Source organism: Vicia villosa, unplaced genomic scaffold (genome assembly GCF_029867415.1).
Source record: "Vicia villosa cultivar HV-30 ecotype Madison, WI unplaced genomic scaffold, Vvil1.0 scaffold8, whole genome shotgun sequence".
Classification (NCBI taxonomy): Eukaryota; Viridiplantae; Streptophyta; class Magnoliopsida; order Fabales; family Fabaceae; genus Vicia; species Vicia villosa.
Window position 1 is genome coordinate 707,979 of NW_026706811.1, and position 20,979 is coordinate 728,957.

The window sequence follows — 20,979 nt, forward strand, 5'->3', positions numbered from 1 at the left end:
CTATGAAAATGTTGCATGTATAGATAGGTCTCATGTATAAAAAAAACTAACAGCGAGAGAATTTTTAGTTATCTGACAAACATATTGTTGTGTGGCTGCTCTATGTTCCAACTGCAATCCAGGAAAAAGCATAGTTTTCAAAAATTCTCTGGTTTGCCATTGGAATACTGAGTTAAACCTATGGGATCACTGCCATATTTGTAGACAAAGAACCGGGACTTGCCCATGCATCACTTGTAGGCAACTCTTAATCGAAATTAGAAAGTTGCGTCAGTCATATATACAGAAAAGCTACTAATTGTGCAAATGTTATAACCAAATTAAGGTTTTATCTTAAATTGATTCTTTGTTATTACGATGATTATCCAATTAAATTGAACTTGACTTTACAAGAATTTGCTAGAAATTTCCCTATAGAATTTTTTTTATTCCATCATATGAGTGGAAAAGAATCATGTGAAATTCTAAAAATGCCTTAGATATTTATAATTAGTTTGTTTTTGAAAAATTCCAGAAATATATCTCTGAAATATATGTGTATAAGGTGCATAAATATATCTTCAACATCTGTCTCCTTCCAATCGAACCGTGATCTTCTTTACTTATGATCGCAGTTGTGGGGATCAAACTGTGGTCCAACCTAACAAATTCAGCGTCAATTACCACTCAATTATCTACCATATAAGAAGATTTATGGTTCTGGAAAAGCCTATTTTACCCTTTGCTAGCTTGCTGCCACAACATCAATTTTGGGGTAAATGTTGTCTAAATATTAATTTTTTCAACTAACAATGTCATATACTTCTATTTCAATGGCATGTTTGTTGTTTTATGCCTTTGATAACTAGGTTTTAATTGGTTGATGATGTCACTTGGTTCAAATTGAAATCATTTTCTTCTTTTGTCATAGGTTTTTTCTTTACCCACCTCCCTATGGGGGTCACCCCAGCGAATGTTGGAATTAGAGTCTCAAACCTTTGAGTAATTCCTTATCGTTAAAGATGACAATGAAGAAAAATAAGAACAAAAGTAGGATTAGGGTTTGCGGAAATTAAAAGAGGAGAAGAAAGTATTTTCTGCAGAGTTTCTCTCTGCCCACAAACTATGGAAATTCTGTTATTAACTTGCAACTGCAACTTCTGTGAATACAAGTTAATGACTTGATTACAAATAATGAGGGTTACTCCCTATTTATAGATTTAGGTTAGCTTTCTCCCTAAGCCAAAGCCCAAAACTATAAAAGCCCAAAATACCTATTTTGGAGTTAAATCAAATCTAATCTATTTTAAATCTAAATCAAATCTATCTAATTTAAAAACAAACTTATGTGTAACAAACTGTTACACACCTCGACACACCTTGTGTTCGAGCAAAAGCCTGCTTTGACACAAGGAATTACAATTTAACACACCACCTAATTCATTGTGTCTAAGCTATCTACATTCATCATAGCTCTTAGTCTTCAGAATATTTCAACCAGCACTCCTTTCGTCATGATATCTGCAATCTGATTCTCAGTTCTGCAGTGTTCCAAATTCATCTTCCCTTTAGCTACTTGCTCTCGAAGATAGTGGAACCTCATTTCGATGTGCTTGCTTCGACCATGTGCTATCGGGTTCTTCGCCAGATTGATAGCTGACATGCTGTTGATCTTCATGGTAATTGCTCCATGAGCTTTCCCTGTTATCTCTTCGACCAAGTTCACCATCCACGTTGCTTGACATGCACAAAGAGAAATAGCTATGTACTCTGCTTCACATGATGATAATGCTACTACTGGTTCCTTTCTCGAACTCCAAGCAACTGGTGCACCACCTAGTATAAACACATAACCAGCTGTGGATTTTCGATCCTCAGCATCACTACACCAACTCGAATCGGTGTAACCCACTAATTTGCATTCTTTTCCCTCATCAGCTGCAGGAAACAAAATGCCATAGTCGAGGGTTCCTTTCAGATACCTCAGTATCCTCTTCGCCGCTGCTAGGTGTGATACCTTTGGCTTCTGCATGAATCTACTTATCATACCTACACTGTATGCTAAGTCAGGCCTTGTGTGACAAAGGTATCTCAATGACCCAATAAGTCTTCTGTATTGGGTTGGGTCGACATCCTCTTCATTTGGGTTCTTCGACAGTTGCAATCTTGTTTCAGCAGGTGTCGAAGTCGAATTGCATTCTTCCATCTCAAATCTCTTGAGAATTTCACTTGCATATCTTCTTTGATGCATCATCAAGCCTCTACTACTCTTGTAGAATTCGATGCCAAGGAAGTATGAAATTTCGCCCAAATCCGACATCTCAAATTCCTTGCTAAGATCACCTTTGAAGCCTTCGATCTCTTTCTTGCAGCTACCTGTTATTAACAAGTCATCGACATAGAGACATAGTATAAGCAATTCATTTTTGCTTCTTCTTACATATACCCCATGTTCATTTGTGCACTTCACAAATTCTTTCTTCCTTAGGAAAATGTCGATCTTCTTATTCCAAGCTCTTGGAGCTTGCTTCAGTCCATACAGGGCTTTATGCAGTCTGTACACTTTTCTCTCTTCGCCATGTTTCATAAACCCAGCTGGTTGTGCAACATAGACTTCTTCGTCTAAGGGTCCATTCAAGAATGCACATTTAACGTCCATCTGACACATGTGCCAATTGTTCATGTTCGCCAGGCCAACAACCAACCTGATCGTTTCGATCCTGGCAACAGGTGCAAAAACCTCATCGAAGTAAATTCCTTCCTTCTGAAGAAATCCTTTCGCCACAAGCCTTGCCTTGTGTCGAGTCACTTCACCTTTGGGATCACACTTCACCTTGTATACCCACTTCACATCAATTTCCTTCTTGACTTAAGGCAATTCGATAAGTGACCAAGTATTGTTGTCTTCGATGGACTTCAATTCTTCATTCATAGCTTTCACCCACTTCGAATCCTTCAATGCCTCAGTTGCATTGACAGGTTCGACATCTGCGTAGAAAGCGTAATGTACTAGCTCACTGTTAGGAGTAAATTAATGGTAAATTCATGTGTTAATATAAGTGATTTCTTCGCTAAACCAATGCAAAAATGTGATGAATCCATAGGTTTTTATTAAGAATTGAACTGAATAAGTTTAGTTCGTGCGTAAAGCAAATCGAATCACTTGTGGGTGTTATTGTTGCAGGTTTTGAGCTGAATAAGAACTTAAGAAGAACATGAGGAGGAAAGAAAGCTGGAAGTCTCAAAGGCTGAAGAAAAAGATGGAAAGTACAAAGGGCGCGCCGCGAGAGTTCCTAGGCGCGCCGCGAAAATACTTCTGTTTGAGGGGCGCGCCGCGCCAGCCCGTTGCCGCGCCGCGGCCTCGGCGTTAAAAGCCCAAAAGTTCTGTTTTAAAGCCCTAGTTTTCCAAGTGGTTAGAGAGACTTTTGTGGGAGCGAAATTAGGAGAGCTATCTGATTCTGAAGCTGAGAACAAAAATTGAAGGTGGATTCTTTACCAATCGAAGACATTCCATTGATGAAGATGAATTCCTCCATTGATTCTTGTATGTTCTTCATGTCTATGGAGAGCTAAATCCCTCTTGTTGAGTCTAAGGTAGTAGTTAACCTATGAATATACATTACCATTGATTAATCCCTGTGAACAATTGTTTGAATTTATTATCAATAAGAAACCTTGCTTTTAATTTACATCATTGTTGAATCTTTGATCGAAAGAAAGGATTTAACTTTTGCCCTAGGTTACTATATTGATTCAATTGCAATTTGCAGAGATGGAATTGTAATTGGGTTTTCATAATTATCGTTCTTAATTACTATTATCGTTATTGTGATTTGGAGAGATCGAATCTCATACCGGTAAAAGTTATCTAATTTGATTTGCAGACATGGAATCTTATTTGAGGATAAGTGAAGATAATGATTCAAAGGATTGTTCTATTGTGAATTAATTGATAATTGTATAGGATTAGGTTGATGAACCCTAAAGACTCAACATCTTTCTTTATTTGTTAACACAAAGTCTTTTACTTGCTTTTATTTTATTATTTGCTCTTGATATTATTATTAGTATAAAACAAACCAAACCAAATTTCTTAACTCAAAATAAACAACTATAGAACGGCAGTGATATTAACCAATCCTTGTGGATACGATATATTACAGAAAATATTTACCCACAAATACTTTCAACAAATTGGCGCCGTTGCCGGGGATTGGTGTCAATATTGCATGCATTGCAATAGTTCTTATTTTGAGTTTTAATTTTTATTTTCTCTATTTGGTTGTTTCACGTGTTTGCTAGTTTTGCAGAAGATTGTGTATGCGCAGCAAAGTTTCTAGCGATCAACTTCTTTTTGATCCCGAGATCGAAAGGACCGCTAGGAGGTTAAATAGCAAAGCACGAAAAAGAGCGAACATAGCAAAAGCAAGAGACAACGCAACCGCGACATCGTCACAACAACTTGAAACCATTGACGAGTCGCAAGAAGGATTCTTCTTTCACGAACTATTCACGGAGGAAGAACCGGAAGTTTTTATACAACCTACTATTGGCAACATGGCTGCTAATGGTCCATGTGCTAATAGTCCAAGACTCAATCCTCAGTTCGCGAGAACTGCCGCCAACGGGCGACCGACAGAACTGAAGACCGGTATCATACAATTGATTTGTGCAAGTCCTTTCGCTGGATTGGACCATGAAGACCCATACACGCATCTTACTCGATTCTATGAGTTAGCGGGTACTACGGGTGTCGCTCAAGCTGATGAGGAAGCATTATTTAAGAGGTTGTTCCCACACTCTTTGCTATCTAAGGCAAAGGATTGGTATCTGGATCAACCCGAGGTAGTGATGATAAATTGGAACACATTGGAAGAAAAATTTCTGGAAAGGTTTTACTCTCAAAACCGATTCTTCGAAGCAAAAACAGCAATAGCAGTATTTTCTCAAGGTAGTAATGAATCTTTGAATGAAGCATGGGAAAGGTATAAAGCTATGTTGAGAAAGTGCAAAGGACACGGTTTTTCAGACGTTGACCAAATCCATATGTTCCGTAACGGTCTCACAGCTACAAACAAGACACTTTTGGACGCCACAGCTGGTGGTTCTCTCATGTCCAAAACACCTGAAGAAGCTACTCAGATAATAGAGCGAATGGCTCTAAATGATCGTCAAGGCAATCATGATCGAACGGTAAGAGATAAGAAACCCGGAATGTTAGAGTTGAACAACAGTGATGCTCTACTTGCTCAGAACAAATTGCTAACTTCACAAGTGGAACTTTTGACACAACAAATGTCTAAATTACCACAACAGATCAAGGAGCTGAACTGGGTATCTAATTCATATCAAGTTGCTAAGTGCGAATTGTGCAAGGGAGATCATCAAACAGGATTCTGTCCACCAGTGCAAGAAGAAGAAGTGAATTACATGAATAATAACCAAGGACAAAGGCAGAATCAATATCAGAATCAGCCATACCAACAAGGTTATCCACCAAGATACAACAACCAAGGGTACCAACAAAGACCACCGAATCAAGGGTATCAACAACAAGCATTCCAACCATACACTCAACCACCACAACAACAGCAAGGAGGACAATCCAAGTTGGAGGAGACAGTGAATCAGTTCATTCAAACATCAGTAATAAATCAGAAGAACCAGGAAGCGGCAATTAAAAACCTGCAAACTCAAGTGGGGCAAATAACACATCAACTTACTCTACAGGCACAAGGAGCCTTACCAAACTCAACCGGAAAAAAACCGCAAGACCAGGAGAAAATTAATGCTGTTACAACAAGGAGTCAAAGGGGTTCAGAATCAGAAAAAGAGAAAGAAGAGATAGGTGACCCTATGGCGATGGAGGTAGATTTGGAAATAAGAGAGGACCTAAAAGAGCCAGAAGTTGTAATACTACCAATGAAACCAGTTGAAGAAAAAAATAAGAAAGATGTTGAACAGGTGATTAAACCACCCCTCCCTTTGCGAGTAACAAAGAAGGATTCCAAAGAGAAAGACGTTCGGAAATTTACGTCCTTGTTCAAAAAGTTAGAAGTGAATTTACCTTTCTTTGAAGCACTGGAACACGTACCTGTGTATAATAAATTTATGAAGGAGGTATCGGCGAAAAAAAGATCACTAGAGGGAGAACCAAAAATGGCAATCGAAAAATGTAGTATAGTCGCTGCAGCAAGAAAAATCCCAATTAAGAGAAGAGACCCTGGGGCGGTGGCGATACCATGCACTATCAAGAATATATCATTTAAAAAGGTACTTCTCGATTCTGGCTCTAGTGTGAGTCTAATGCCGTTATCCATTTTCAAAAGGCTTGAATTAGACAAGATTAGTGAAAGTAAGTCGCAATTACGGTTCGCCGATCACACTATTAAGAAATCTTATGGAGTAGCGGAAGATGTACTAGTAGAAGTTGATAAGTTTGTTTTCCCTGTTGACTTCCACATCATGGACATTCCGGAAGATGAAGAAACTCCGATCCTTCTTGGGAGACCCTTTTTGTCGACAGGACGCTGTAATCTTGACATTGAAAAGGGGACGCTAACGCTAAAATCATTTGATGAAGAAGTAACCTTGAAGATGCTGGGAGTCAAGAAACACAGGTCAGGGGTAAATGAGAAAAATTCAACTGGTATACCGGAAGGTGCACAAGAAAACAAAAATCTCAAAAATCTCCAAGAAAAAGTCTCTAACATATCTTCTCCAATGAAACCAAATTATGATGATGTCAAAAGTCCTAAGAGGGCTAAGGAGAGTGATAAGAATGGGGAAGATAAAGTGAAGAGAAAAGTTATCCATGCTTTTTATCTTCATGAGTTTGTGGGTATGGAAGTACAAAGTAGCGAGTGTTGGAAAAGGAAATACCCTCCATAAAACAAGGGGTAATGGACCGTCGAGCCATGCGACGTTAAACGAAGCACTTTGTGGGAGGTAACCCACACTTTTAATGTTTTGTTTTATTTTGTTTGATTTTATTTCAGGAAATAATTAGGGAACCCGTCTGGTGAAAGCTAGGAGGCAGCAATTGATATTGCGTTACTCTCTGTAAGTCACCCCCTCGGACTTGTTACGAAACATTGAGGTCAATGTTTAGTTCAAGTTTGGGGGGTGGAGCTATTTATTTTTGAATTGTTCAAATTTTCTGTTTTGTACTCTTTGCATTGTTTATGTTCAATTTTATGTTTTTATGTCTGTTATGTACTCCCAGTGAGAGTAAGTAGTCCCATAACAAAGCGAGAACCTCAAGCGAAGTATCAACAATGAAGCAACATGTATGAAAGTGGTAGTAAGTGAATGTTCAAAATTTTTGAGTTTCACTTTCTTTTTCAGTAAGTAACAAAGCAGGTATGAATTTTTGAACTCAAACTCTTAATGTGTGCAATGAAACTTAAGGTGTGAGTAAATACTGCCAGAAGTTCTTTATGGTACATTGTTTATTGGATCAGCTTAGCCTTAACCATTGTGAGGAAAGCTTTCCATTGTTTACTATATGCAGGAGACCATCAATTATTTTGACGTGTTTGTATCATGCTAAACCGTTTGTTGCATCGTTTGTGGAAATCTGTGAAAGTGATTGAGGCACTTGTTTGAATCTGAGAGTTCTTTTAGCCTATTCCAATGAAAAAACTTATTTGCTTCTGTGAGAGTGTGATCCTTTGCTAACCATTCTTTGAGCCTGAGATCAAGATAAGTATCATAATATGCACCAAGGAAAATACCTGGTGAGTTTTGATCTCAATAAAAAGTTTTGTTTTGGACCATCAACCATAAAATTTGGTGATGTGTTTTCTCTTTGACCTTTTTAGAAAGTAGGGGAGCATTCATATAATCTGAATACAGGTTGATCTCCAAGTTGGGGAGAGTCACATTCAAAAGAAGAGTAAGTACTTATGGTAATCGGCGAAAGATAAAAGAAGTCGTAGCTTGAAAAAAAAAAGAGAAGTACCAACGTTAGAATATAACGGTTGCTGAAAAAAAAAGTGAAAAAGAAAAACCAAGCTACGAATGAAAAAAGATGGACAGGTAAAGGAAGTAGAGTTTTAGAGAGAAAGAAATAAGTTATGAATTGGATGCTTCCCTATATTAGGAACAACCCTTGATTATCTTCTTTTCTTTTGAATCTAACCCACATTACAACCATAGAAAGACCTTCTGATTCTCAGATTCCACAAGACTTGATGCGAGCAATTTGGTGAACGTATGATATGGATCTTTGTTGATTTAATTGTTTGGATGAGTGTTTAACCCCTCTTTTATTCATCATATTTTTTTTGATGAGAGTGATTAGTGCTGATTCAATTACAATTGTGTAGTGTTTTGAACTTCTGGAGTTAATTTGCTTTCAAAGTTTGTTTCATGTGTATATTCTGAGTTTGCAGGTAGAAGAGGAGTATTTGACTTAGTTACTGGATTGAACTACTTGAGAAAAACTTTTTGAAAAACTTGTTGCATGATTGTCGGTAGACTTTGTTGGAGGTAAGTAATTTTGTTTAGGGACAAACAAAACTCTAAGTTGGGGAGAGTTTGTTAGGAGTAAATTAATGGTAAATTCATGTGTTAATATAAGTGATTTCTTCGCTAAACCAATGCAAAAATGTGATGAATCCATAGGTTTTTATTAAGAATTGAACTGAATAAGTTTAGTTCGTGCGTAAAGCAAATCGAATCACTTGTGGGTGTTATTGTTGCAGGTTTTGAGCTGAATAAGAACTTAAGAAAAACATGAGGAGGAAAGAAAGCTGGAAGTCTCAAAGGCTGAAGAAAAAGATGGAAAGTACAAAGGGCGCGCCGCGAAAATACTTCTGTTTGAGGGGCGCGCCGCGCCAGCCCGTTGCCGCGCCGCGGCCTCGGCGTTAAAAGCCCAAAAGTTCTGTTTTAAAGCCCTAGTTTTCCAAGTGGTTAGAGAGACTTTTGTGGGAGCGAAATTAGGAGAGCTATCTGATTCTGAAGCTGAGAACAACAATTGAAGGTGGATTCTTTACCAATCGAAGACATTCCATTGATGAAGATGAATTCCTCCATTGATTCTTGTATGTTCTTCATGTCTATGGAGAGCTAAATCCCTCTTGTTGAGTCTAAGGTAGTAGTTAACCTATGAATATACATTACCATTGATTAATCCCTGTGAACAATTGTTTGAATTTATTATCAATAAGAAACCTTGCTTTTAATTTACATCATTGTTGAATCTTTGATCGAAAGAAAGGATTTAACTTTTGCCCTAGGTTACTATATTGATTCAATTGCAATTTGCAGAGATGGAATTGTAATTGGGTTTTCATAATTATCGTTCTTAATTACTATTATCGTTATTGTGATTTGGAGAGATCGAATCTCATACCGGTAAAAGTTATCTAATTTGATTTGCAGACATGGAATCTTATTTGAGGATAAGTGAAGATAATGATTCAAAGGATTGTTCTATTGTGAATTAATTGATAATTGTATAGGATTAGGTTGATGAACCCTAAAGACTCAACATCTTTCTTTATTTGTTAACACAAAGTCTTTTACTTGCTTTTATTTTATTATTTGCTCTTGATATTATTATTAGTATAAAACAAACCAAACCAAATTTCTTAACTCAAAATAAACAACTATAGAACGGCAGTGATATTAACCAATCCCTGTGGATACGATATATTACAGAAAATATTTACCCACAAATACTTTCAACACTCACCTTCATCATTGACTACATCATCTGATGTAATCACACATTCTTGCAACCTTGAAGACATGTGTCTTGTTCTCTGAGGTTTGCCTGGGCCTGCATCACCTCTGACTTCTTCTTGTCGAACTTCTTCTCTTTCGACTTCAGTAGCTGGTTCGTCATAAAGAATTCTCACTGAATCCCTCTTGACATTTTCAGTCCAATCCCATTCTTTAAGCTCATCTATGATCATGTCCATGTTGATCACTACTTGCTTGTTCACTGGGTCGAACAACTTGTATCCTCTAGTCGAATGATATCCTATAAGTATCATTTGACTCGACTTGTCATCAAGTTTTCTTCTCAACTGATATGGCACATGTCTATGTGCTATAGATCCAAATACCTTCAGATGGCTCAAGCTAGGCTTCACACCAGACCAACATTCTTCTGGAGTAATTCCTTCTAGCTTCTTCGTCGGACATCTGTTTAGAATGTATGTTGCAGTCGACACTGCTTCTCCCCAAAATTCCTTAGGTAAATGCTTTCCTTTCAACATACTTCTCACCATATTCATGATGGTTCTATTCTTCCTTTCTGCAGTTCCATTTTGCTGTGGAGTGTAGGGTGGCACCACCTCATGCACAATCCCTTCTTTCTCACATAACATGTCGAAGTCTTTCGACACATATTCTCCACCACCATCAGTTCTCAAAACCTTGAGCTTTCGACCACTTTGTCTTTCGACCATAGATTTGAACTTGACAAATACCTCGATCACTTCACTTTTCTTCTTGATCAGGTAAGTCCATAGTTTTCGACTGAAATCATCTATGAATGTAACAAAGTATTTGTTACCTCCATTCGAATCCACCTGGATTGATCCATATACATCAGAGTATATGACATCAAGGATTGCCTTCGACTTGCTTCCTGCATCCTTGCTGAAGCTATTCTTGTGCTGCTTCGCCTGCACACATTCCTCACATTCCTGAAACCATATTCTTTCTTTTCAAGTCTCTGATGTCATTGAAGTTGAGATGGCCTAGTCGATAGTGCCATATCCATTCATCTCTGCTAGCTGCAGTTGCAAGGCACTCGTGCTCCATCACATTGAGTTCGATCTTGAAGGTTCTATTCTGTGACATAGGAGCCTTCAAGATTAACCTCCCACTTGCGTCGACAACTCTCATCATCTTGTCTTCAATCGAAACCTTGTAGTTCTTTTCGACCAACTGCCCAATGCTGAGTAAGTTGCTCTTCATTCTTGGTATGTACAACACATTGGAAATTACTGACCTCTTTCCATCTTTCCTCGTAATCATTACATCACCAATACCTTCAGCTGCTAGAGTATTGTCATTTGCAAATTTCACCATGTTCTTCATTGAGGGTTTTATGTTGACAAACCAATCTTTTCTTCCAGACATATGTGACGAGCATCCTGAATCCAAGTACCATTGGTCCTTGAATTTATCTTCATCTTTTGTTGTGACCATCAGCAACATCTCTCATTCTTCTTGTTTTGCAAGCTTTGCATCACTTTCTTGATTTTTATTCTTTTCTGGACAAGCTGTCGAATAGTGACCATACTTCTGATACTTGAAACATTGAATGTGACTCTTGTCAGGCTTTCGACCACCACCTCTTCCTCTACCTGCAGCACCACCTCTTTGGTTGCCTTGGTAAGAGGGCTTTCTCTGATTCGACCAATTTCCTTCTTGCTGATTTCGACCAGTCGAATTGTTGTAGCCACCTCTACCTTTATTTCCAGTCCAGCTTCCTTTGCCTTTCTTTTCGTTTGCTGACCGAGCCTGTAAAGCCACATCGTTCTTCGACTTGCCTGCAGCTCTTTCAGCCATTCTTTGTTTATGATATTCAAGCTTCCCTTGAAGCTCTTCTTTTGTCAACTTCGACAAGTTCTTCGAATCTTCTATGGCTACCACGATGTGATCGAACTTAGGGGCCAAAGACCTCAATATCTTCGAAACAACAGCTTTTGTTGTTAACACTTCTCCACATATCTTGATTTGATTCACTAGTTTCGTAACTCTAGTGAAGAAATAAGTTATGCTTTCGCTATCTTCCATCTGAAGCAGTTCATACGTTCTTTTGTGAGTTTGTAACCTCGCCTCTTTCACCTTTTCTGCACCTCCAAAAGATTTTTCAAGAATCTCCCAAGCTTCTTTTGAGGATTCTATATCACTAACTTTTTCAAAATTATCTGGACTCAGACATTGATGGATTATAAAGAGAGCTTTATAATCTTTCTTCTTTAATTCGTTATGTGCAGGCTTTTCTTCCTCCTTCGCACCTTCTGCAAGCGGTTATATCCCTTCTTTTACAAGATCCCAAAGATCTTGACAACATAATACAACCTTCACCTGCTTGCACCAATTCTCATAGTTATCTCCTTTCAGAATTGGTAGTGTTGCTGGAAAATGCCCATTCGGATGATTCATTGCCATCACCATTCTTCTTGCCTTGTATCGATCAACCGGAGCTCTAGATACCAGATGTTGGAATTAGACTCTCAAACCTTTGAGTAATTCCTTATTGTTAAAGATGACAATGAAGAAAAATAAGAACAAAAGTAGGATTAGGGTTTGCGGAAATTAAAAGAGGAGAAGAAAGTATTTTCTGCAGAGTTTCTCTCTGCCCACAAACTGTGGAAATTCTGTTATTCACTTGCAACTGCAACTTCTGTGAATACAAGTTAATGACTTGATTACAAATAATGAGGGTTACTCCCTATTTATAGATTTAGGTTAGCTTTCTCCCTAAGCCAAAGCCCAAAACTATAAAAGCCTAAAATACCTATTTTGGAGTTAAATCAAATCTAATCTATTTTAAATCTAAATCAAATCTATATAGATTTAAAACAAACTTATGTGTAACAAACTGTTACACACTTCGACACACCTTGTGTTCGAGCAACAGCCTGCTTCGACACAAGGAATTACAATTTAACAGCGAAAACCCCACTTTACCCCGCTTCGGAAATGCATTTCCGAAATATTTTTTTTTCTAAATTTTTCCAGACTTCGGAAGTGCATTTCCGAAAAAATCCCAAAAATTGGGATTTTGATTAATTCGGGGATACATCTCCGAAAAAACAAAAAAAATTGAAAATCCCAAAAATTAATTTTAGGATATTAATTAATTCACATATCATAAATTGGATATAATTTATGAGTAATGAATAATAATAATTATATATTTTGATATAATTTATGAGTTATGAATAATAATTATTATATATTTATATTCTAATTCATATTTTAAAATTAAAAATAATTTTAATTAAAAAAATTAAAATAATTTCACTTACAAAATGAGTTATAATTTTTTATTTATATATTTATAATAATTATTATATATTTACAAAAAAAATTAAAAAATGAGTGTTTTAATTTATATATTTATATAATAATTATAATAATTATTATATATTTATAAAAATTATTATATATTTATATATTTATATAATAATTATTATATATTAATTATAAATATATTTATATAATAATTATAAAAATTAAAAAAATGAGTGTTTTAATTTATAATAATTATTATATATTTATGTATTATATATTTATATATTTTACTTATAAAATTAATAATTATTATTATATATTTATATATTTTATTCTGATTCATAATTAAAAATGAGTTATAATTTTTTATTTAGTTTAAAAAAATTAAAAAAATATTTTGTCTTAATTTTATTTAATGAATAAATTTTATATTTAACTCTATATAATTCAAAATTTACTTATGAAATTAAAATGTTTTTTATTTATATAAGTTAGTAAAATAATTTTTAACTTTAAAATTGTTTAGGAAATTTTGATTCACCTTGATTTTATTGATTCACCTTAATTTTATTGATTTACCTTGATTTTATACCTATTAATTGTATTGATTCACCTTGATTTTAATTTTTTAATAATTATTGAATTCTTTCGGAAGTGTATATCCGAAACATTCCAAGACCAATTTGGTCTTGGAATATTTCGGATATGCATCTCCGAAGACACCCCTCTCCCAAAAAGGGGTGTTTTCGGAAATGCATCTCCGAAAACTCAAAAAAGTGGGGGTGTTTTCGGAAATGCATCTCCGAAAACACCTTTTTTTTCAATAAAAGTACATTTTCGGAAATGTATTTCCGAAACAAGGGGTATTTTGGTAAATTCGCCAGAAGTGACTAAGAAGGTTAGGAGGTGGGTAAAGAAATTTCCTTGTCATATTCCAATGAGCACTTTAATACAAATTTTACTGAAAGATTGCAGCATCTTTCTCTTCTCTCTCTCTCTTACTTTTTTCTCTTTCTCTCTTTCTCTTCCTTCTCTCTTTCTCGCCGCGTCTTCTTTATTTGCTCAGATTTCACTTTCTTCCCTTTCTCTATTTTCCCTTTTTTTTCATCATATTCTTCGATTGTAATTTCATAGCGACTGTGGAGCTTCTACGTTTTCGTTGCCTGTGGTGGTTGGAGATGAATCGCAAACGACGAAGAAGACACTGACTCTCCTTAGTAGAGCTGTCAATTTCAAGGGCTAGGGCCTAATGTTTAAGGCCCTCAAAATATAAGGGGCCTAAATTTTTAAAAATAAATAAGCCCCAAAATAAGTAGGGCCTTAAAATAAAGGCCCCTAAATTTTAAGTAAGGCCTCAAGGCCCTAATTTTTTCATCAAATATTTTTCATAACAAATTAACTTTTTTATTTTTCATTAAAAACTTGACTTCTTTATTTTTAATAAAAAAATGAATTTTTTTATTTTTGAAAAAAACAGATTTTTTTTTATTTTGGAAAATTCGACTTTTTTTTATATTTTTTTAAAAATTTGAATTTTTTTCGATTTTTTATACTTTCGAAAATTGGTTTTTTCTAGAAAAAAAATCGATTTTTGATATTTTCGGTAAAAAATCAATTTTTCCGAAAAAATCTACTTTTTATATTTTCGACACAAAAATCAATTTTTCATATTTTCGGAAAAATCGATTTTTTTTTTTGGAAAAAACGACTTTTTTATATTTTCGACACAAAAATCAAATTTTTCTCGGAAAAATCGACTTTCAATATTTTCCACAAGAAAATCGATTTTTTATATTTTCGAAAAAATTGATTTTCTCGAAAAAGTCAATTTTTAATATTTTCGATAAAAAAAAATTGTTTTTTTCGGAAAAGTTAATTCTTATATTGTCGAACAAAATGGATTTTTTTTTGGAAAAATCGACATTTTATATTTTTGAAAAAAATCAATTTTTTTTACCGGAAAATCGACTCCTTGTATTTTCGACAAAAATTCGGGGGTTTGCCGAAAAACTTAACCTTTTTTATTTTTGACAAAAAATTGATTTTTTCGGAAAAAATGGACTTTTTATATTTTTGAAAAAATCGTTTTTCTTTTTGCTGGAAAATCAACTTCTTGTATTGTCAACAAAAAATCAAATTTATTTTCGGAAAAATTGATTTTTTATATTTTCGACAAAAAAATCATTTTTTTTAAAAGTCGACTCTTTATATTTTCGATAAAAAATTGATCTTTTTCAAAAAAAACAGACTTTTATATTTTTGATTAAAAAGTTGGGTTTTTTTTCTTCAAAAAAGTCGATTTTTGTATTTTCGAAAAAATTGTTTTTTCGGAAAAGTCGACTTTTTCCATTTTAAAAAAAATCGGTTTTTTACGGAAAAAAGTCGACTTTTTTATTTTCGAAAATTACACGGTTAATTTTTTTCGAAAAAGTTCAATTTTTTTATTTTCGACAAAAAATCGATTTTTTTCGGAAAAATCAACCTTTTGTGTTTTTGACAAAAATTTGCTTTTTTTACCGGAAAAATCGACTTTGTGTTTTTCGACCAAAAATTGGTTTTTTTTTCAAAAAAGTCTACTTTTTATGTTTTCGCTAAAAAATCAATTTTTTCAGAAAGTCGAATTTTTATATTTTCGAAAAATAAAATTTTTTTCTAGAAAAAGTCGATTTTTCATATTTTCGGAATAATTAATTTTTTAAAAATTTCTAAAAAATAAACTGAGTTTTTAATTTTGTAAAAGTTATATTTTAAAAAAGTATTTTTTATTTTTCAAAATAAAATTAATTTGCAAACCATTTAGTTTCATATAATTTATACTTTGGGGCCCTTACTTAGGCCCCATAAAAAACAAAAATTTGATGGGGCTTTAAAATATGGGGCCCAAAAATTATCATTTAATAAAGGGCTTAAAAAAATGGGGCCACATAGGGGCCTAATTGTTTGGGCTTTACAATATAGGGCTTTTTTGACTCCTCTACTCCTTAGATTTTAGAGGTTTGTTTTTCACTTTATTGTTTAACGTTCATTTCAAATACTTCATATTATTCCGTTTTCCCCTTTTCATATATGTAATCGTTCATTCGCAACAATACGTTTAGATTCATTGCGTCGAACCTTTTTAGATCTCCTTTTCATATCGTTACTACTATACCTATCATTGGTAAGTTTCTGTTACTATGCTTTTATTGAATGTGTCTAATTGTTAAATATTGTGATGTGTTTGTTTTATGTTTTAGGGTTGAAATATTGTGATGTGTTTGTTTTATGTTTTAGGGTTCAATGTGGAAAGTTCCAGATTTAGAGGTTTTGGGCAACAGGTTCGATCAGCTTGTGGCAAGGTGTTCAACTGATTTTTCACTTAGCTTTATATGGTGCTGATATTTGGGTGTTTTTTATTTGTAGGTTAATAATGAACTTGGCACGATGTGGGGCTGGCTTAGCGTGCTGCATAATGATGAGGCTGCCGTAGGGATGTGTTTGCCGACGGCGTCAAGTTCTGCTTGAAGTTGTAGGGCTCTTAGACTTTGGTGCAAGAACCGATTTGTTATATCAGCGGGTTTATTGGATATTTTTCAAACCGGATTCGATGCAAGCTTCTAATTCATTGTAAAAAATATAATCTATTTGGATTTAGAATCATGGGTTGATTGAGTGTTGTAAATATTTCACTTATTTGAATTGATGTGGTCCTTTTAGTCATTGATTTACCGCATATTCAGAGATGAAAAAGCTTACTGCTGTAAAAATCTATTGGATCAGGTTTCTGAAGTTCGGCTGTTGCGCGATAATGTGGCTAAAGTATGTATTGCTGCTGGAACTCCAAAAACAGCTTCACGAACAACTTGAGGTACATTAGAATTCACCAAACACCAATGAGTTTTCATGATTTTACATGTTCTGATATTCTATATCTGTTATACAGATTCAAAGGAAGTTGCAAGAGACAAGTAAACATCGATTCCCTTTATTATGTTCTCCTGTTAATTCCTAAAGCACAAAATTCATGCATATGGTTGAGGTCGGTTTATCTGGTTCCTTTGAAATACATTAAAAATTTGTAAATTGATGTTTGAATTTTCCTGAATTTTGACTTGCAGGTGTGAAATTGGCTCCTGTTACAACTATGGAGTCTGTAACAATAACCATAACAGCCATTGGTTTTTCTCATTGTAGACATTTTTTGTCCAGGTTCTGTTACACAGGCAGTATACGAAGGAGTAAAGATTATCGACTTGCATATTTTATTAGACATTAGATACTTGCATATCTATTTTTTATGCATTTGTTATGACATCTCTCTGAAGGCAGCAATTGCAATTGCACAAGACTTAGTATCACGAGCATTTTCTTGCAAGTATCCTAACCAATTAAGTTTATATTCATATATCATTCCATTCAAATTAATATTTATAGCTATAGCTTCTGATGAAATACTCATATATTTTAACGTGGTGTGTTCATGTTTCATTTGATATGGTAGAAAAGTACCTAAAGGATTATAATGGTTTTAGAGAGAATGCATTATTTCAAGACTATCATGCTCTTATATCTTTCAGAACTGCAATGACAGCCTTCATGGAACAAGTAAGAGGTGGTAGGACCAAATTTGAACCATAAAGAATAGTCATTACTTCTACAGCTGCTACTGCCAATGAGCTCTTAACCTTCATGGAATAAGTATATAAGATGAATAATTTCTATACTAATCTTTTTATTGTACTTTTGTAGGTTTGATAAAGATTTAAGGTGGAGAACTGGTGCAAATATAGTGCCAATTCACTGCAACAACTCTAACAATTTCGAAGACGTGTAATGGATGGCAGGCCTTACGGTGTACCATTTGTTGAGAGAGTGGAAGGGTACACTATCTAGTGAAGAATTGCACCTTGAGAAGGTGAGTTGCAAGTATGCATTTATCTTTAAATTATTTTAGCATGGTGAAATAGATTTCATGCTGAAATTATTTTATCTCTGATAACCATTGCAAATGAAATCGTTCCTTATGCTGTTGAGGAAATCATCCCGTTCGCAACCTTCGAACTGTCTTAGCAATAGGGAAACATTTCAATCGGTGAAACATTTTAAGCACCGATGCTATCATCATTATGGGATATACGAAGATCGAATGATTTTAAATTTGCAAATGATTTTAATTTGTGAAACATTTCAATCCGATGAAGATTTTAAATTTGTGAAACATTTCAAATTTGTGTTGATGTTACCTAGAACTGGAGCCTGATGCTAGCAGTAACAATATTTTGTTGATGTTCTTGTATTTCAGTTTCACGCTAGCATACCATGTGTTTGATTCTATGTTGATATGTTATAATGCAGAATTCTGGAGAGTTTTGGAGCTTGAAGGTGTATTTGGACTCATAAGCTCGGTTTGGACTATCTACGTTTTTACGGTGTAGATTCAATTACAGACAACGATGCAGGGCTGAAGTTAGCTTCAAATGGTTTAAGGTAATGTGTATGCCCTGATTTTACTCGACTTCGTTTTGAATAAATTGAATTGAATGTGGCTTCGATATTGTGGCTTTAATAGCAAAGCTGCTAGGAAGGACTCCAAACAAAAGGATGATACAAATGTTGTCACTGCTAATATTGCATTAGCATTGGCAGAGACTTCACAGCGAGGTGGTTCATCAAAAAAATATTGGATCATTAAACAGGAAAAACATGCCATCACCCAATCTAAAATATTGGAATAATCACGTTTCTCTAGCAGGTTCTTGATTTCGCATTTTTGTTTTGAATACATTTTCTGTGGTTCTAATGACATTATTGTTTGATTGATCTTTCAGGCTAATTTTGTGTTCGAAGCAGAGGAAGGTGATCATGTTCTATTGTTGTGCACGATTTTATGTGTTTTTTAAGCAATGGTAGCTGCAAGTAAGCTCTGCTTTTGAATTATACATATAATTTTGAGGAACTAAAGATACTTTTTGAAACTACATATAACAATTGTTTATGTTTCTGTTACGACGCCGATTGCGACTGTCGCCGCTGGTCGCAGTTGCAAAATTACATTCTTTTTGAATTTTGATGAATCAAAGCTTAGAAGTATTCCAGCAAGCTTTTTTTTTAAATGTCATTACTAACTGAGTGTTTGCTAATGGATTTGACGTTATATTTTCTTGATTGTATTAATGTTGTGGGTGAAGGGAGTTTTCTGCTGGTTTAGCCTCCTTAATATGATCTAATATTGGTACATGTGAAGAATGATGTCCTAATGTAAACTACCTTTTCCTGTAATCAACATTCTCTATCTGCAGATTTAAGTCTCTCTGCTCAGCCATCCTTATCAAATCAACAAAGTTGGAGTTCGGAGACATGTTCAACCAATACCCCATCTAAGAGGCTTGATGTTACAAACTGCTTGATGGTATGTCTGCCACCGAATTTCAATATTTTTATTGATTTACAAACTGGTTGTTGTGTTGAAGAGCAGTGCGGCGTTGTGAAACTTTGAAGTCAGATGTGCTGCTACTGAGTTGTGTTCGTCGGTGATGAGGTGATGTTGATATGATATGCGTCGATCCATTGTATGCTGAAAGTTGACGTCATTGTTGTTGCGATCCGTCGTTCTGAGGTGATTTTTGCTCGGTTACGAATGGTTGTGAGTTGTTGCTGCGATCCGTTAATTAGTCATTTTGGTGTGTCGGTGATTGTGCAAATCGATGAAGAAAGTTATGAATCTGATGTGAATTGGAGATGATGATGAAATTGTGAGTTGGTATGAATTAGAGATGATGTGTTGATCTGTGAAGTGAGGTAGATCGTGTTGCAAGTTTGTTTTAGGAGGAAGCTGTAAAGAATTTGCCAGAAAAACAATACTCTTCTCCTCCCCTGTTTGGTATCTTTGTTTTGTTGTTTTTTTAATCATCAAAATTGACATGTTATTGTACTCCACTTACAAGAATGTTAAAGCTCCACAGTTGTAGACTAAGGATCATACTCTTTACATAATTTTAATGTTTTCTGTAGGTATCTATCAGCAGTGATTTCCAATACTTTCTTAGACATTGGTTCTATTTCAAAGATACTGGAAGGCATCATGAAGCTTTTCTTGCAATTTGGCTGGGATATTGGATCATATAGCTGAGGTGAGGGTGGATTTCTAGCAATTTTTGTGAGGGCCACCTAAGACTTATTGATCAGTGGTTTTTACACGTTTATTTACCGTTGATTTTAGTCGTCTTTGCTTTATATTTTCAAGTGTTTTACTTTATTCTTCTACATTTTATGCTTTGGTTGTGTATTTTACTATTTGCAGGCTCCAAGGAATAAATCGAGACAAATCAATGCGAAAAAGTACAAAAAGGGGAGTTTCGAAGGAAGTGAAAAATCAAGCTACATTAGGTCTGACACGACCACCTGTGTCACCTGAAATTGTCAGTGTTAGGATGAAGCGTGGCCAAGAAAATACAAAAGAGATGAAAGTCACGGGGCTGACACGGCTCGTGTTAGCAAGTGTGAGATCTGGAAATTTTCAGCATGTTTCTCATCGTGACAAGTGTGTAGTATTTTGATCATAACTAGAGCTTCGTAACTCCGATTGACGCGGTTCCGGTGGCAAAATTTTGCTAACGAAAAGGGCTACAACTTTGATGAAGAACTCAAAGCCAAAATATGAAGTTATGGGCTGACACGGGCCGTGTTACCTGACACGGGCACCCGTGTCAGGAGGCCTGAGAGAAAAAAAATAAGTTTTAAGATGACAGAAGTCTGACACGGGTGCCCGTGTTGGCTGACACGACCCGTGTCAGCATGTGACGCTGATTTTATGATTTTTTCATATTTTTTCCATGGGTTAAGCTATGGGGGCGTTTTGGGTACTTCCAACCAACCTAAGTGAGTCTGCACTATTTAGAAGAGTTTTAACGATGAATTAGAGGACTTTTTGGCATGGAGAAGACACGATTGAAGATTGGAGAAAACAAGGGTTTGGGAGAGAAGAAGGTTTTCATGAACGGAAGCGATTGAAGATCAACTTTCATCTCAATTCTT